We start from the raw sequence: 16,374 nt of genomic DNA on the forward strand, positions 1-16,374 counted from the left end.
GGCTTGTACCCTTGGCATTGTGCCAGACTTGAGAGTTTGAAACTGTAATTTTGTTTTATTTTTAATGCAATCAGATTATTCAAGTAATAGTGTTTTTTTTATTGTTTTTAATACACTGCCTTGACTCTTAATCTACTCATATCAAACGTAGGAAGATTTTCTTATCTTAACAGACCACTCCGGTGGCTAAAGTGGTTAAAGCGTCTGCCACGGGCGCGAGAGGTCGCAGGTTTAAATCCGAGCCTAGTTATACCAAAGACATAAAAATGTATTAGCAGCTGCTTCGCTTGGTACTCTGCATTAAGAGATTGGTTTTAGGACTGGTGTCAGGATAATGTAATTGGGTTGGACATGATGCTAAACGTCTGTAACATGATGTCCCAATGCTATATATCACTTTAAACGGTCACACTGCAGATATCGTATCGATATGACTGAAATATTGTTATACCTACGTTACAAATACAAATATATCTCCCTCCCTCCCTCCCTCCCTCTCTCTCTCTCTCTCTCTCTCTCTCTCTCTCTCACACACACACACACACACACAGATACAATTTTTTTTTGATAGGGAATACTCGCGTAGTACAGTCATCAAAACCCAATTTGAGTGCTCTGTACTGTAATTTTATTCATTTGACAGAATTTTATTTCCTACCGAAATGACGAAAAAGGTGTTATATTATTTTTTAATCAAATATGAATTAATGGATTTTTTTATTATTACTTCATATTTGTGGACAACTAGCGTTTGAGACGGTGCAAGGCATTTACTTGAGTTGCTGCTTTCTGGCAAATGCTGTCCTCCTATCATGCTCTTGTATATAATAATAAACAACATCATCACAAAGAATGTGTGACCGGTTTTGCTTTACAGCTTCATCAGTCTGAATTCAAACTGAATCAATATCATTGCTTACATTATTAAATAAATTCTGTTATAAAGTGATGAATGATACAAACAACATGACATAAACAAGATGACGTCATAGCTTACATTTTTAACCTAATTGTTTTATTCTTTAACGAATAACTGAGATGGAAATTAGCATATACAATATAGATAAATGATATTTTAATACATACAAATACAAAAAAAAACTGGATCTTAAAGATATATCTGTAATAATAACCATATCAAAAATTTATGAATAAAAAGAAATAAACAGTTTTAATAATAATACACATTTTTTAAAATATAATATAGTATACCTTGATATATTATTGACGAATGCTCAATGTTTCGTCAGAACTCAAATAATATAATTTTAAAAAAATTATGGTGTCCATAATACTTATAATCATAAAATAAATAAATATTTCATAAATAATTAATCATAATATATTGAGAATTAATTTTAAAATGTCCTTTGGGGCCCCGAGTGGCCGAGTGGTCTAAAGCGCTCTCCGTTACGGATCACTGTCATCTCACCTCTGTCTGCGTGGGTTCGAGTCTCGGATTCAGCCAATGTGGGTATGTGAGAAAGCTTGCCAGTAGCTTCTCGTGGGTCGGTGGTTCTTTCCGGGGTTTTCCCGGGTTCTTCCTCCACCATTAATACTGGCCGCCATGTATAGCCTATCGTGTGCTGAAAAATGGCGTTAAACCCCTACAACAACAACTACAACAATAAAATGTCCTTTCATTTTTTAAATTATAACATAAAATAGAGACAAACAGTCATACATATAATTATATTGTTATAAAGGATATACAATATACCAATGTAAAAAAAAGTTATACAATTTTATATAGTGCATTGGCATTAAGACCATTAGGATACAAAATATCTAACTCATGAATCCAAAAAGTTTCTGTTATGAGTCTATTCATGACACCATGCACGTTATCTATTGGCATGAAAGAAAAATCGAGTAAAGAGTGATTATTGGTGTTAAAGTGTGTTGAAATATTAGAGGAAAACCGAGGATCTATATAATGTTTTATGTGAAAGCGATGATTATTCATTCTCTTAGAAACTTGTTGAAGTGTTTGTCCAACATATTGCATGCTACATTTTTTACAGGTTATCAAATAAATCACATCAGTTGATATGCAGCTCGTGTTATCACGTAGAGAAAATATCTCTTTTGTATTAGCGCTGCTGAAAGAAGTACTTTCTCTTATGTTTGCACAATGAGAGCACCGATGTCTGTTACATTTAGATGACGAAAAGTGTATTTTTTATTTTCTGTCTGTTTAGTTCTAATTAAAAAAATCTTGCAAATTCTTGGGTCGTCTATAAGAGAGAATTGGTTTATTTTTGTAAATTGATTTTACGCTGGTTTTATTTGATAAATTTAGAAGACTATATTATTTGTTAATTATACGACCTGTATTAGGTAATGAAGGATTATATTGTTTGATGAAAGGAATTATATTTTTCTCTATATTACATTCTGCTGTGTTCAAAGCCTCATGTTGAGTACGATTACGGGCTTTGTTCAGCGCAGAATCAATTACATGTGTAGGATAATTTCTATTTTGGAAATTTGTTTGTAATTTACTCAACGAATTTTTTTAATTGACAATCATCTGAAATAATGCGTCGGTATCTTTTGGCCTGGTTATATGGTATACCGTTTTTACATGACATGGGATGACATGAAGAACATTCCACATATTGGTGGATATTAGTTTCCTTGATATGAATATTTGTAGAGATAGTGTTATCAATATTTTTTTTTAAAATTACATTTACATATAAAAATGAAACATGCGTACTAGATGCAGTATATGTAAATTTAATCGTTATGTGAAAATGATTTAGGCGACCAATATATTTTTTCAGTTTTTCAGTTTTCGGCGTTGGTGTTGTTTTTTTTATCCTAATTCTTTCATTTTTAAAGAATTAGTAAACGTATTTTTATGATACTAGTTTATATTTTCACTAGTTAAGTTATTCTGTAAATTAGATTACTATAAAAATATTCTTAACTAATTGTAAACATGGGACATAATTAAAAAAAAAAATTGATTAATGAATGTCGTATAGAGTTTTGGAATTTAGACCTGTTGAATATACCGTATTAAGACGGTGAATCTAATAGGTATCCTTTTGCAGACGTTCCATCTCAGAATCAGCTGTAACAATAGGTTGAAAGGAGAAATCTTGCAAAGTAGGGGAACTTTTGTTAAAATGTGCGGTAACATGAGATGAAAATGATTGATCGATATACTTTTTTATGTCTGATCTACGTTTGTTTATACGTTTAGACATTGTTGACTGGTTTGTCCAATATGTTAGATACCACATTTATTGCATGTAATCAAATAAAATTTGGTGTTGCACAATTAGTATCGCAATGCATATTAAATGTTTCTTTCGTATTATTACTATTGAAAGAAGTATTTTCATTAATAAAATAACAGTGCGAGCATCTATGTCTATTACATTTAGTTGATAATCCCCTTTTATATAATGTTTTTTTTTCTAGTTTAGAATTATGAAATCTTTAAGATTTTTAGTCTTTTTCGTGTAGCTTTACATGATACGTTTAATAAATCCCAATATTTATTGATAATCTTACCTATATTAGGCAAACTTGGATTATATTCAGTAACAAAAGGAATGATATCCTCATTTTTATGTTTGATTTTACATTGTAAAGATTCAAGATGTGTAAGAGAAGATACTTTTTGGAAAGCAGTATTATGAATTATGTCCCCTGTTTACAGTTAGTTATGAAATATTGATAAAGCTTTATCTCTATTTATTCATGAAGTGTGTGTGTGTGTGTGTATGTGTGTGTGTGTGTGCCAGCTATGTTGGTGATTGCGTGACATTACTGAAATTGACATTTACATTTTTAGAACTGCACCTTTAATTGGCACTATATAACCATTATTGTGCTTACGTGCCTTTAAATGCTAATAATGCTCTCACATACAGCAACTTATATTTGCGTGTATTCCTGACCACTTGTATCATTTTACATAATGTTCATACGTTTAATAATAGTATGCATAAATATATAAATAAATAAATAAATTGAGATTCACAACAAGCCCCTCTCCCCATTTTTTTTAAAGACAAAATACATGTCATGAAGGTCTGTGAAAAATGGAATGTCACAAAGATTACATGAAAAATCCACACAGTTTTGTACAATTGATGCTGGTCCGTCAGTTATGTAGGTGTGGGGTTGTTAAACTAGCCATGTTGTTTTATCAATTTGCAGCAGCAAATTTACAAATCAACTTTGAAAAATTATTGGACAGTAACAACTAAATAAATAAGTATATAAACACACAATATTCCAGTAATGTCTATACATCCACTATTGTGGCAGAGTCCTTTGAAAATTTACTAAATCTCATTAATTTAGGATAGTCATACCCTTAGGTTTTGGCTTTTCGCCAGGCTAGCCGGCGAGGCATTACGCTCATGCCACTTACGAATGAAATGTTGATTGCTTCGAGCTAGAGTAAGGAACATACATATTTTATTGCTTCCTTGCAACAACCGATGTGTAATAATCAGATTGGATTTAGCGAAATGTTTATTTAGAATGTAGTCGAACGATGAGTGAATTTGATATTATGCTCGAGCGCATGGAGTCCAATAATGGAGTCCAACGACTGATATCAGGGTTTAATATTCTTTCTAAAAGGAAATAATCAGATCATGTAATTTCAACGAGTAGTCAAACAAGAATGAACATATGGAACTTCTAAACAAATAGGATTTAAATGGCTGATCGATGTAGAGAATCTATATACATATATGAACAATGTATGATTGTATCACCAATGACGATCAATGCATGCAATCTGTGCAAAGTTATGAATAATGTATATGTGATCCACTCATATCATGTATACATTATTGATTTTTACTCAGGTATTGATTAAAAAATGGAAACTACGTAACTCGTGGCGTCCAGTTGGCAATCACTATCTATTTCCGGTACCACGTCCATCAATGGTCAAGAAGCCGCGACGCATGCCCCGCCACGTTTAGTTTGCAGAGTTTCCCGCAAAAGCCTACCTATTCCATACGGAATCGGGTCACAATTAGTACTATTCTAATTTTAGAACATTTTTTCCTCTTTCATGTTGGTGGTGATAGAAGAGTTATATGTATGCATGTTTGGTAGGGATTTAAAGGTAATTGTTTATTCTTGAGAATATGAGCTTAGGGTGTGGTGTCCCGTGTGTAGTTTGGCGACAGTGCACAGTGAGTAATAAGGCCTTGGTGATGACCCGGAAGTGAAATATGTGTTCTGTTTACATGCTGATCGGTTGACAGTCCAGCCTCTGAAAAAAAAATGCAGGTCAACCTTTGACAAGAACTTCACCGTGATGTTATCTTTGACGGTATTTTAAATTAACACACGATTTGTATTGATTATCACAGTGGAAAGGTCAGTATTGAGAAACAAATGTAGAGAACATATAGTAAAATTAATTGTGTTCTATGTCCATACAGACTCGTTGGTCTCAAAGCTTTGCTCCCTCGCCGGAGTAAACCAGTTCCGTTTATGTAACCAACGCCACAACACAGCGACATGGATGAAGATTGCGTCCGTAAAGTAGACAGATTTAACTTTCTGTATTCGTTAAAACAACGAGAATTTACTCTATCTCTATAAGTGCCTGGTTGTGGTAAAATTCAACAGCCAGAGAACTCTAAGTAATTGGGTTTCTCATGGCAGGTACAGTACTTGCGCGTGCAGCAATGGGTAAACGAACTCAGTATTTAGAAAATACCCACGGTTAAAAATAAACCAGGATCGGGCAACCATGCACGCTGAAAGGAAACCCGGGTACATTTAAGTTCATATATAATGTATACACATTTTACTACACACACTTCCGTGACAGCTAGTTTGTTCGTAATATATTCATTATAAATTGTTATTAAACGAAAGTCTTAGTCCGGATTTCAGTGTTGGCTTTCAGAAACTGTGGTATTTGGTTTGATCCATCACAGACTATAGAACTCGAACACGTATACTGATTCTACTCGAGTCATTCATTCGATTATGAAAGGGAAAAACGACTGAATGGTCCCGAGTCAATGGAGTATGAAATCAAGTTTGTGCAAGGGGAATGATTTTACATTACTTCAGATTAATGGGTATGTGAAACTCCAATAGCCTTAGTAAAAAACAAAAAATAAAAACCCCTTTAAACGTGTTCCATTTAGAAAAGACTATGTGTGCGTGTGATTTGGATTTTTAACGTAGCTTTAACAATTTTTCAGTCATATCGCTACAATGTATGCAGTGTGGCAGTTTATAGTGATGCCTAGCACTGGGACATCATGCCGCAGACATGTAGCATGATGTCTCACCCAGTCACATTATCCTGACACCAGGCCAACCAGTCCTAACACTAACATCTTAATGCTGACCGCCTCAATTAGAACAGAATTCATATGTATAGTATTATAACTTTAAACAGAATATTCTAAAGGATTCAATGATGTATTTAACAGTTACGCTAGCAAAACAGATTTACAGAAATTTCTTATCTTAACATATATTGTTTTCTTGGTAGTATCTGTGATTCGCTTCATCGTTTATATGTGGCATCGTGTTAATTCCACATCTTATTTGATTCCCAGTCATCAGGAACTTATCAAGGCCAGTTACCTATTATCTTCCAAATTGTGTCATTGTGCACTATAACAGGAGCTAAACCTAGCTGGTACTTTTTCATACAAACATTCACAAAATTGTTCAAAGCATATTATTTATTCAGATCTCTGAGTCTTTGCATGGTGAAAGTTGTAAATCTAATGTATTTTAATAGCTATTTGAATTTATATACGGCCAGAATCCCTTGGCACCGACGAGTTTGTATTCATAAGTACCCCTCAAGAACGGACACCCCTCTAACGCGACCAGCGGTTATCATATTAGTAAAAAATGTAAAATGTTCTCCTCACGAGCGGCCCCGTTTTTTCTTCAAATGTATCCAGAACCAACAATTAGTTCATAGAGTGAGGTAAGGTAAGTAATCAGATTATCTCTATCGTCGATACATGTCTCTATATGTATGTATGTATGTATGTATGTATGTATGTATGTATGTATGTATGTATGTATGTATGTATGTGTGCGTGCGTGCGTGTGTGTGTGTGTGTGACGACAGGAATGTGAAGCGTTGCATACACTCGGGTTTAAAACTGGAATATATACGAGGAATTGTCTTGAAGGATCAACACATTTTGATTAAAATGCTATAAAGAACTGAATAAACGCTGAAGACAAAAGCACAGATGATTTCAGAACGACGTCTTCAGTCTCATGAATAACAGTATACTCGACAGAGCGATTGAAAGTCTCAGGAAAAGAACAACAGTAAAAATATGTACAGATAAAAATAATCTTTTCAAATGTCCATAAGATCTATCATTTGTCAGGAGAACAGCTATTTCAAAAGACTTGGTAATAGTCAGTTTTAAAACAAAGAAAGCAAATTAAGCAAATGATTTTTTTAGTAGATTTACAGTTTTATCTAAATGGTGCAATTTTTACTGCAATAAGGTGAAATAATAAAATAAAACAGAGACAAACAGTCATACATATAATTATATTGTTTAAAGGATATACAATATATCAATTAATTTTTTTAATACAGTTTTACATAGTGCATTGGCATTAAGCCCATTAGGATACAAAGTATCTAATTTATGAATCCAATAAGTTGCTTTTATGAGTCTATGATTTACTTTCAAAATATTTCGTACCTGAAGGAGCATAAATTAAATGCGAAACTAGTTGCACAGAATTTTCGGCGTTTGTTTTTTTTTTTTTTTTTTTATAAAAATAAATATATTTCCCAATTCTGCAATAAGGTGGAGAATAAATACTGTAATAAATATGGATTATGCGCATTTGGTTATAGCGCCCCGTTTTAAGGAATTCTTAGATTTGTGTGATTTCTTGTGTGATTATTGGAATTCGGCGCAATGGAAATATTCCTAGCCCGAAACAATTAGCCAATTACTAGAAGCAAACGTCACGGAGTGAAGTGTTAGTGAGTTTCCATGATACCATTGTTTACTAGTAGTGAATTCCGGCCAAAACCGAATGAATGTCCCTGAGTAAGATAGTCCATATTAAAATCTAGTGGTGTACATTGGTGGTGTGGCTGCGATGGCAGTATTTACGGTAGGAAACCGGTAAATTACACAACGGAATAAATAAGAAGGGATTTGGCAGATACCGTTTATGTTCCCATGTGGGCAAATATGGTGCAGTTATATGGGCGAAATGTGCATGGAAAGCATACATTGACTGGCCTAAGGTGGCGGAGTTAAAATAGTTCTCAGTGTTAGGGGATACTCGTATATTTTCTAAGGCGTGAATGGTTGGAGGTACGGAAAAATGATTAAGATAAGGCGTGAACGGTTGGCGGTACGGAAACATGATTAAGATAAAACATGCAGATGTGCAGTTGATATATATTTGGCAGGTTGTTTTATATGTGGTCTTGCATTAATTAGAGTAAAATTTAGGTATAGAATGGACACGTCGGGCTTTCTAATTTACAACTGAAGTTGAATGGAAGTCTTTGAAAAGTCGGGGTAAACTTATGACTTCTAGCGAGAATCGCGCCAGAGTTTGACAACCGCTCGGTCAAGTAAATACCCATGTGCGTGTAACAATACAATAATAGAATGAAACTGCTCCTAATGTTACAGATTGATGGAGAACAACAAACTAAAATGTATAATAATAATGAAAGCACGATAAGCGTTTTGAAGACAGTTTACGATAATCTATTTGAGAGTTGAATGATAAAGTCAAAGAATGAAAGACATACCTTTCACTGACTTTTACTGTAAATATAGTAAATGTAATATAATGGGGGTTAGCTAATGGGCCTTATATAGATCTATATGAATTTTCTTTACTCGTTTTATAAGTGGTAATATGGACTGTTATGGTCGTCAGAGGCGTTAGTTTTATTTACAACGGATATATAACTGGTTGTTGGATAATAGATGACTGATTGGTAGATTGTATATAACTTATTATCGGATAGCTGGTAATTGATTGCCGGATAGTATGTAAACTGAGCGTTGATATAAGTAATTACTTGGTGAAGAATACATTACTGGTTGTTGGATAGTAGATAACTGGGTGCTTGATGTCAGAAAACATGGTTGATAATAGGCAACTGATTTGGTGGATAACAGATACATGGGTGTTGATAGTAGATGACTAATTGTTTGATAGCAGATCACTGGGTGTTGATGTAAGTAGCTTTGTGTAGGAATAGCAGATAACAGTTTCCTGACATTTAATAACTTGGTTTTTATAATAGCTGGTTGGTGAATAGTTGGTCGTTGAGTGATGGACATTATACAACTATGTGTTTGACAGGTCATAATTGGATATTTAAATGTAAAGATGATGATAATATTATAATATTAGTTTTGTTTTGTCGATGAGAGTATATTAGTCGGTCTTGGATTATGGTACTAAGATATTAATGACTTTCTGGTTACAACGCTGTTGCTGTATTGATTACAACCGCATGGTTTGAATTATGGTGGAAGCACTGTTAGGGTGGCACAGGTTGTACGGCATACAATACAGGCTGCATTCAGCTGGATCTATTCCACCTGCTTGATCTGGGTCTTTTGTTGAGTGTATATCAAAGCTTCGGCCTTACTAAGATTAAGTAGGTTCTCATTTTTACCTGAGACTGATAATTTATTACATTACCTTTAAGAAATTACCGCACATTTGAGGCTTTTTTAATTGATGTTGTTAAGCGGTAGCTCAGTTCTGCTTCCGGCATGGATTATGCTGCACATCAAGAACTTGGCCTACTTTGTTGAATTTCAACTGCTACTCGGACGTTTTACTAGCGAACTGCATGATTGCACTTTTCTTGATGTTAAATGCCATATGCTGCAATGTGTGGTTACGTTTAAAACAAAATTGTACAGAACTTTCTGTAAAAACAGATAATCATTGTAATTGTAATCTGTTGAAATATTATGCAGTCATCAGCGAAAAGGCAATAGTTGGATGTCGGCAATCATATTATGTAGACCAAGAACAGAGCTGAGCCTTGCACTGTCCTCTGAGGAACACCAGATGATTGATGCGGCGCATGCGTTGATGCGGTACAATCTTGCATTGTCTATTACCTTCAGCCAGGTAACAAACAATTAAATTGAAATAAATATATATTAAATCAGATATAATTAAATCAAATATACATAGCACTTCCCCCCATTAAGGAAAAGAAAGAGTTATACATAAAACTTTCTTTTTACCACAGACTAATTATACATGAGGTTTAAAAGTACTCATATAAATTACACAGTGTACATGAAATAATATATTGTTATACAAGGAAAAATGCATCTGCTATTAAATTACTGCTATTAAATTATCTTTACCCTTGACGTGCCTGATGTCAAGATTATATTCCTGTAACAACAAACTCAACCTTGTAGTCTTTGATTTTCATTTTCATCTTGCCGATGAATGTAAGGGGGTTGTGGTCACTAAAACAACAATCGAGGAAGGAGCTGAAATAAACTAAACTTTGTTGTAATGCCAATATCAAAGCCAAACATTCCTTCTCGATTGTTGAATAATTTCTTTGATGCTTATTTGATTTCTTAGAAAAATGGCACACTGGATGATCAATACCACTTTCATCTTCTTGAATCAAAACTGCTCCGACCCCAACATCAGTTGCATCAACAGACAGTTTAAAATATTGTCTGAAATTTGAAGCTGCAAGAACTGACGCGCTTATAGATATGGCTTTCAACAGACAGTTTAAAATATTGTCTGAAATTTGAAGCTGCAAGAACTGACGCGCTTATAGATATGGCTTTCAACTTGTCGAAAGCCTCCTGACATTTTTCAGTCCAAAGGAACTTGTTTTTCTTACTCAATAAATTTGTCAGGGGTTCAGCAAATATAGAAAAATTGGAACAAAATTTTCAAAAGAATCCGGCCATACCTAAAAATCGCAAAAGTTGGTTTTTATTAACAAGCACGGGAAATTCAGAGATAGCCTTGACCTTAGCATCTATAGGTTTAACTTGTCCATGTCCCACGATGGAAAGTTACACTAGTATGGCAGATCTCACTTTTACATAAATTAATTGTCAAACATGCATCAGTGAGTCTGTCAAAGAATTTCCGAATTGTTGCTAAATGTTCTTTCCAGGTGTCGTTGTAGACGATGACATCATCAATGTAAGTATCACAATTGTCTAGACCAGAGGTAATCATATGTGACGTTGAAATGTACTCGGCGACCCTTTCATCCCAAGCGGTATTACTTTATATTGGTCCATCAGGAATCACGAATGCCGAAATTTCCTTTGCTCTTTCCGTTAGTGGAATCTGCCCAAATCTTTTCATAAGGTCAAATTTGGTGAAATACTTGGCATTCCCGATCTTATCAATACAGTCTTCAATTCTTGGTAATGGGAATGAATCTGTTTTTGTCACACTATTCACTTTCCTATCATCAGTACACATACGGAAAGTTTTATCTGGTTTTGCAACAATTATGCATGGTGAACTCCAGTCACTTTTACTGGACTCTATAAAATCATTCTCCAGCAAATATTGAATTTCTTTTTTTAAGAATTCCTGTTTGAGAGGATTCATCTTGTACGGGTGTTGTTTGACAGGTATTGAATTTACAATTTCAACATCATAAAAAAAATTGTGTTTATCCTTTTAGGAACACCTGGAAATATGTACTCATATTCAATTAATAACTGTTTAAGTTCATTTCTTTCTTGCTCTTGCAAATGTTAACGTTTCTGGTCCAGATCTTTCATAATTTCTGAATTCCACTGTCAGTAGAATCCGATGACATTCCTTCAAATAACAGTGGGGCAGGTACAAGTAAATTGATTGCATGTTTAACCTGGCTATCTCTTTCAATATACCCTTTTAGCATGTAATGTGACAGAGTTGTTTTTGTTTTTCGCCTCCCAGGAGTATTTACGATATAATTTAAATCATTTATTTTTCTGTCAACTGTCTAGGGACCATAATACTTGGCCTGAAGAGGATTTTGTGGTATTGGCAAGAAAGCCAGGACTCTATCACCAAGCTGAAAGCTCCTTTCCTTCGAGTGTTTATAATATCTTGACTTCATGTTGGATTGAGCAGATTTCCTCTTCTGACCTCACAAGCCTTTTACAACTTATATTTAAAATTAGAAGCATAATCAAGACGACTATTTTCAGATTCTTCATAGAAATAAGTTTCTTGTTCAATAACTTCAATGGTCCACGCACAGTGTGTCCAAAAACCAGTTCAAAGTGACTGAAACCTAAAGATTCTTGAATTGATTCCTAACAGCAAACAATAGCAAATGAATGCCTTCATCCCAATCTTTACCTGTATCAAAACAATATGATCGAATCATATTGTTTTAAGTCTGATGGAATCTTTTTAATGCACCTTGGCTCTCAGGGTGATAGGCAGAAGATTTAAATTGTTGAATGCCTAATTCGTACATAACTTGCTGGAATATTCCAGACATGAAATTTGAGCCTTGATCAGACTGTACGGACTTGTGAAGGCCAAACTGAGTTTAAAAAAAAACTTTATCAAAGCTTTTACTATTGTTTTCGATTTTATATTCCTCAAGTTAAATGCCTCTGGAAACCTTGTTGACGCACACATAATGGTCAACAGGTATTGTCTACCTGACTTGGTCTTAGGTAAGGGACCAACACAACCTACCATAATGCTACTGAATGGTTCGTCAAAGGCAGGAATCGGTTGTAGATGAGCTTTGAGAATTTTCTGATTTGGCTTTCATACCATTTGACAGATATGACAAGATCTACAGTATTTACCAACATCACTTTTTAATTTTGGCCAATAAAAGTGACTTAAGATCTTGTGATAAGTTTTATTGATCCCTAAATGACCAGCCAAAGGAGTTTCGTGGGCCAAACTGAGTATTTCCTGTCTGTAAGGTTTCGGAACTACAATTTGATAGTTCACTGACCCTTCGTCATTAGCAGGTACCGCGGGAGGTTTCCATTTTCTCATAAGAATTCCATTTTTAATGAAATAACAGACAGGAACTTCAGTACCTTTAGTTTTACTAATGGCCTTCTGAAACAAACAGGAGATCTCAGGATCTTTTTCCTGTTCAACGACAAGTAATTGTCGTTTATCACCCTGATTAGAATAAAGAGAATGAGTCGTTAAAATAGGATTACTGTGATCAATACCTTCTGATTGATCCAAACAAGGAGTGAAAGTGGCCTCATCTAAAGCTTGACCAATACATGTGTCAGCTAAAGGAATACTTTCCTTATCTACATCATTTTCAAGAGTTTTCTTTGCGTAGCTCTTGTAACTGCACAACCTGGAAATACATCAGATTTTTTTTTAATCAATTGGATCTACTTTCTGATCCAAGCAAGGCTTGTCAGTTACAAGTGGATTAACCACAACCTTGTCTCCAGCTAGGTCGTTGCCTAGTAATGAATGAATGCCCTCAACAGAGACCGTTCCGACTGTCACGGGTCCTGAAACTAAGTCTGATGACAAATTTACACAATGGAGAGGAACATTAACAAAGCCGCGCTCTACTCCCTGAATAAAAACACTCTCATTAGAATAAGACTTCTCAGAAAAAGACAAAGTACCTGACAATAAAAGACTCCGGGAAGCTCCTGTGTCCCTTAAAGTTTTAATAGGGATAGGAATAGCCGAATCACCCAAGAGCGATATAAAACCTTTCGATATGAATGGTTCATAATTCCCGATAATCAAATCAGACTTTGGTTTATTAAACCCAACAAATGTATTACTTTCAATACATGACCGTGGCCTTGACCTCTTAGAAATAAGAGCATTAGGAATAGGTCTGTCTTGATTCTGATGCCTGTTTTTTTAATTTATAGCAATCAGAAATAACGTGTCTTTTTTCTTGTGTCAGTTTGAGTTTTAGAAGGGCTTGTATTAGTCTGAAATACTATTCTGCCAAAAAACTGTTGAGTAGAAGTATTATTTACAAAAGGAACTTTATGAGTTAAATAATACTCATCAGCAGCTCGAGCAGCATTTTCCAAGGCTTCAATCTGATGCTCGTCAAGATAAGACTTAATGTCACTATGGACACAGTTTTTGAAATCTTCAAGTAATACAAGTTGTTTGAGACTTTCATAATATCGTTCAACTTTCTTGGCTAAGTACCATCTATCAAATAATTGCTCTTTTTCTCTAGCAAATTCGATATGAGTTTGTTCAGCTTCTTTTCTATAGTTTCTGAATTTTTGCCGATACCTTCAGGGACTAACTCATAACCCCTTAGGATACATTCTTTAACCACATCATAGTTACCACTTTGGTGAACTGACAGCGAATTTTAAATATCAGTAGCCTTACCAGTGAGTACACATTGTAATAATGCTCCCTTGGCCATTTCAAATTTGTCAAGACGAGTAAAATATTTGTCTACTTCTTTTTCTCTGAAAGGGGGCACTAATCTAATATTCTTTGCAAGGTCAAAACTTAAATTTTGATTTGAAGTATTAATGTGCTATTCACTTGTCTGTTCTATTTCCTTCATTTTACATTGGTATTCTTTCTCTTTCTCTCTTTCTTCCATTTGCATTTTTATTTTGAAATTGCATTTGTCTTTCTTTCTCTCTTTTTTCCGCTTGCAAATGCAGTTGGTTTTCTTTCTCTCTTTCCTGTATCTCTTTCTCTCTCATTTGTTCTTTTATTTCTCCAATTTCATTTGTTCTTTCTCTTTCTCCAATTCTTTTTGCAACAGCATTTGTTCTTTTTCTTTCTCCAATTTCATTTGTTCTTTTTCTTTCTCCAATTCTTTTTGCAACAGCATTTGTTCTTTTTCTTTCTCCAATTTCATTTGTTCTTTCTCTTTCTCCAACTGTAACTGCATTGGTTTTTCTCTTTCTTCTTTCTGAAGCTCCAGCTTCCTCAGTTCCAATTTCATATTTAATTTTAATTCCAATTCCTTCAATTTTGTGCCAGAGTCTGATACAAACTTACTGACTGAAATCAAAGCACTTTTATCCAAAACATTCTTTTTCCACCAAATACTGAACCAAAATATTTCTTATTTCCTGTTTCTTTAAGGAAGCCTTTGCTTCAGAACGATCGTATTTTCTGGCAAGTTGAATTAAATCATCTTTTTTGAAAAGATCTAATTATTCTTGGGTAGGATTTGAAAGAAAGATTTCCACTTTTGATGCCATTTTAGAAAAAGATTGCCGATTTAACTAAGATTTCAAAAACTAGGGATTTTTGTTGTTGTAGGGTTTAACGCCATTTTTCAGCACACGATAGGCTATACATGGCGGCCAGTATTAATGGTGGAGGAAGAACCCGGGAAATCCCCGGAAAGAACCACCGACCCTCGAGAAGCTACTGGCAAGCTTTCTCACATACCCGGATTGGCTGAATCCGAGACTCGAACCTACGCAGACAGCGGTGAGATGGCAGTGATCCGTAACGGAGAGCGCTTTAGACCACTCGGCCACTCGGGGCCCCTAGGGAAATTCAAATTTAAAAAAAAAGTTTTCTGAAATAATCTATCCAAAATTCAAAAATTATCCTTAGGACAAGCGCCCAATTTCTTATGTCACTTGTTTAGGCTCGACTAAATAGTAACACAAGAAAGAGTGAAAACAACAAGCTTTGAAAAATATACAATAATGTATTTTCCTGGAAAAATTCTGCAAAAATGAAAAATATTAACTTACGGTTTTATAGAATCAAATTGAAAAATAATCCAAGAATAATCCAAGAATAAATTTTTAGTAGTCCTAATAACAAAATGTTCTACTGATTTCACGTTCGAATCCCGACGAAGAATTCAAGATGGAAGACGATGACGTATGCTGTAATCCGTAGTGTTGAAGTCTACAGTTCCTTGTAGAAACAAGAATTATCACTCTGGTTTCTGATAGCTAAATAAATGTTTATACGAAATCTGTCCTTGTTACATGATATTACCTGAACACACGTATTTTCCAGGAAAAAATAACGGAATTAATCCTTTTGAATCCAAGCAATTTGAAATAACACCAAACCAAGTAATTTGAAATAACTCCAAACAGCACAACATACAATTAACAGTTTAACATCACAGCTATATCTGGGAATAATTTTCCAAAACATGGGTTATATGGTCTTTCTAAAACGCAAACAAGGGGTAATGGAACACATTTGGTATTGGAGCTTATTTGGAATGTCACTGGAATTGGATACATTTGGACTTGCTATAAATCTTTGGGACTAATTGGGATTTAATTCACAATACTATATGTTTTTTTTAATTAAATTTTCACTGTGTATTTAGGGAAACTAAATTGTTTGTTGGATTTTAAAACAATTGTTGGATTTGGCACTTTTCTGTTACTTAGTTTATGACCA

At 34.4% G+C, this 16,374-nt stretch overlaps 1 pseudogene; it reads right to left on the reverse strand.

Annotated features, from left to right (window-relative positions):
* Positions 1 to 1,735: 1,735 nt before the first annotated feature.
* LOC149797908 (uncharacterized) lies at positions 1,736 to 9,117 on the reverse strand (annotated as a pseudogene).
* Positions 9,118 to 16,374: the final 7,257 nt, after the last annotated feature.

The sequence above is a fragment of the Sinohyriopsis cumingii genome, chromosome 6 (genome assembly GCF_028554795.1).
Source record: "Sinohyriopsis cumingii isolate HCF-2022 chromosome 6, ASM2855479v2, whole genome shotgun sequence".
Lineage (NCBI taxonomy): Eukaryota > Metazoa > Mollusca > Bivalvia > Unionida > Unionidae > Sinohyriopsis > Sinohyriopsis cumingii.